At 39.8% G+C, this 3,403-nt stretch overlaps 1 protein-coding gene across 2 annotated transcripts in view; it reads left to right on the top strand.

The window, feature by feature from the left end:
• Positions 1-3,403, top strand: part of LOC139145666 (sulfite oxidase-like) — a 438,941-nt gene that overhangs the window by 385,902 nt on the left and 49,636 nt on the right. The window lies entirely within an intron of this gene.

The raw sequence follows: 3,403 nt of genomic DNA, 5'->3' as shown, positions 1-3,403 counted from the left end.
GATTAGAGCATGCGCAATTCAGGCATTACAATACAACGTCATATTTTCACAACCATTGAAATCCAGTCATTTTTACTTTGAATAGATTGTGTGCAAGTTTTCAAGGACGAGTATTTACTTTTTGGCTTAAATTGAAAAAAAATCGTAAAACTAAACCTTCGCCTCGAAAGAAAATTGCCTATACATATACCGACACGACTGGTTTAAATTATGCTCGTCATGTATCGCTTAACACATACTTATTTCTTCATGTTATTTTTGTTCAGGATTTTATGTTTTTTGTTGTAGCGGTATTCCAGTCAAAGGTTGAACCTCTGTGTGTCGAGTGATTGGAACATGCGCAAATCAGACATTACCACAAATACCACATCAGTTAGTCATGCATTTCTGGTTCATCTGTAATCTGTGGCTAAACAGTCCATCGAACTCATGACGCATCCTAGAAATTTACTTTGACATCATATTTCAAATAATATTGTATAATTTTTAATGTCCCTTCATCATCTATCATTTTGTATTTGATTTCTTGCGTGCTTTATCATAATTTTGATTACAATAAGATGTTTTCAATTATCACATACATGTATATTAACTTTGTACTCCCTCATGGCCCCTCTTTGTCTCGGCTGAATCGCTGCTTATATGCCCTATGTGTTCAGTCGAGCGAAGTTTTCAGGTTAATATTGCTCAGCCAAACAAAAACGACTCTCCTAACTAGCCACAGCTAGGCTATGATGATACTGTATTGGATAGTTCGGAGCAAAAGTTATGTGACTAACGAAGTGTTGTGCGAATTCTTGATATATAAGCTTATCGCATATTTTAGTTTGCACGTGCTATCGTCCTATATATGTATGTGCCTACCTCTTGAGTATCGTCTTTTGCTTTAGGTTATTCGGGTTATCCATGTCGCATCAGCAACTATAATAAATAATGGGTTTTCTATGATCGTCACACTTTACAAAAGCTTTACCGCTTTATCTCAGCAAGCATTTGACCTCAATACTCCCGCATGTCCGTAACATTCAAATGCGTTCACAGGTAAGGACGAAACGCATTCATCGGCACAAATAAAATTCTAGCTTCAGTGTGGTATGGCTTTGTAACATGATAAATGCATTATTAATATAATGAGCAAATTTAAGGAATATTATATCATACCAGTATATTATTGATGGTGCAAATACAGCGATTTGATTGGTCGAGACGCGAAAAGAACCGTGGTATATTGGCGATATACCACGGCAGGCATGCGCGCTTGCTCTTAGCTTGAGAAAAATTCCTTTAATATGACGTTCCACGCCATAATTTCAATATACTATTATGATATAATGGCAATAAATCACACCCAGCGACGGTATACCACTCGATTTTGACCATTTCACTTCATATATGCACTCGCTATCGCTTGTGTATATATGTCGTGAACTGGTCAAAAAAAATCTCGTGGTATACCGTCGCTAGGTGTGCTTATTGCTAAAAACAATATAAACGATAAATTTCTTTTTCACCCTTTTTATGTTCGAAAAATCATCCGATGTGATATATGATGGTTATAGTTTTAGGGCCAGCCAATGAAGCTGTTCGTGTAATACGGTGTTGGTAAGACACAGATCGGTTCGGTGGCGGAAGTGCTTTTATTTTATTCCATCGGTGGACGGGGCAGAGGGCATCACTTTTCAACCAGTGGGCGGAGAAAATTCGTGGTTGGAAACCAGTTGTGAACAGCTTTTACTTTTCCCAAGGAATGTTTAGTTTGACTTAAATTCTTCTAAATGGTATATTTACAGATAGACACACTGAACACGCATTTGCTCACAATTTCTTGAAAGAGTCTGGCTGCCTGCCTGCCCATGTGCTTTTAAATGTCGCCCTCTCGTGTCAGTCGTTATAATGTTCATTCGACTTACTGCAACGCTAACTGGTCACTGAGCCGATCAAACCTATTCCATGAGCACGAATAGTTCGCATAAATTGATATATAATGCCTTGCCCAGGATGGTATTGTCGAAGTTGCCGCCTATACTAATACCTGCAAAATTTAATGATTTTTAACCACTCTTGTTTTGCATGTTAATCATAAGTTCTTGTTCTGCTCCGAAGAGAATCACCCACTATTTAGTTTGCCAACACAGAGTCTACACATGTAAAATGCTCTGTCATTGTTTACACTTGAATTCTTGTCCGGACCGGAATTCACTTGTCAACAATAATGATGTAGTTTACATATGTGCTGACTTAGTTGGCCACCTGAATACTTTATGTCAACATGCCTTGAGAATAGAACCAGAAAACTGTAGTCAGCTTGAGCGGAGATACCCCTATTTGCATATTTATATTAGAATTTCGTTCAAATGGAAGTGATGAGGGCGCTGTTTACTTGACCGTTAGTGTGATTTTTCCTGTTTTTTGGGGGGCAATTTCAGCCCATTTTTTCCCAACAAACGATGTCAGAGACGTTTCTATGGTCATATAAAGCAGTTAAGTTTGTGCCTATGAATTTTTATCAACTTCTACGGCTTACTTTTGGTGCTATGTGTGTATTGTCGATCTATGGCTCGCTAAACATAGGCCTACTTTTGGGCTGCCGCAACTACATGCACAGCTGATTCTTGTGAATATTTTTACATAGTTAGACAGTCTAATCATTATTGAGCCCCCTAACTTAGTTTTATTCTTGTTCACGCCCTGCAAATCACTGCTTTGGCCTCGTAAAGGTCGTACACCGTCCCGCCATCAGAAGACAAGATGGCCGCTTAGAGTGAGGAACGTGTTGCACTCCGCTGACGCCTTGCTCACGTTAAATTGTTTAGGCCCAAAGATTGCACAATATCACATATTTTACTGTTGTCAATCCAACTTATGTTATATTTATATTTGATGCTTGGGTTACAATTTCGCGGTAGTCCTCGTAGGCATTGGCTACCAATTTCCATTGGGTAACCGAAGTCGGGCAGTTGCGAACTCGGCCATCGCCAGCGCCGATGGTGCCGACCAACTCGGCCAGTGCAGTGGGACTCGGCCAGGAGAAGTCTGCCACTCGCAACAAAGCAATATGATTGCATACGCATTCTCTTCACAGTTGAATATGCCAAACAATTTTAACTTTGTTATTTTGTCGGTTTAATACTACCGGGTACTACGAACATTCAGAAAACAACTCAAAGTCGAAGAGCTCCCACGTCCACCCTGCAAAACATGTACGGTCTGCCTCCGTGTTTCTGCAGATCGCGCGCGTACCGTATTAAAGTTCAGGCAAACATTATGCCATTTCTTCAGTAAAATTCATGGCTTGATGACTCTTAACTAAGTTGCTTCGCCATCTCCTATGACTTTTTAACGAACTTCAAGTGTAACTATGACGAAGACTGCAAAACTCGCTACCACGATCGCGATACACCGC

The sequence above is a fragment of the Ptychodera flava genome, chromosome 12, assembly GCF_041260155.1.
Source record: "Ptychodera flava strain L36383 chromosome 12, AS_Pfla_20210202, whole genome shotgun sequence".
In the NCBI taxonomy this organism is placed as follows: domain Eukaryota; kingdom Metazoa; phylum Hemichordata; class Enteropneusta; family Ptychoderidae; genus Ptychodera; species Ptychodera flava.
The sequence above is the reverse complement of the archived record's forward strand: the minus strand, read 5'-3'. Positions and strand labels throughout refer to the sequence as shown.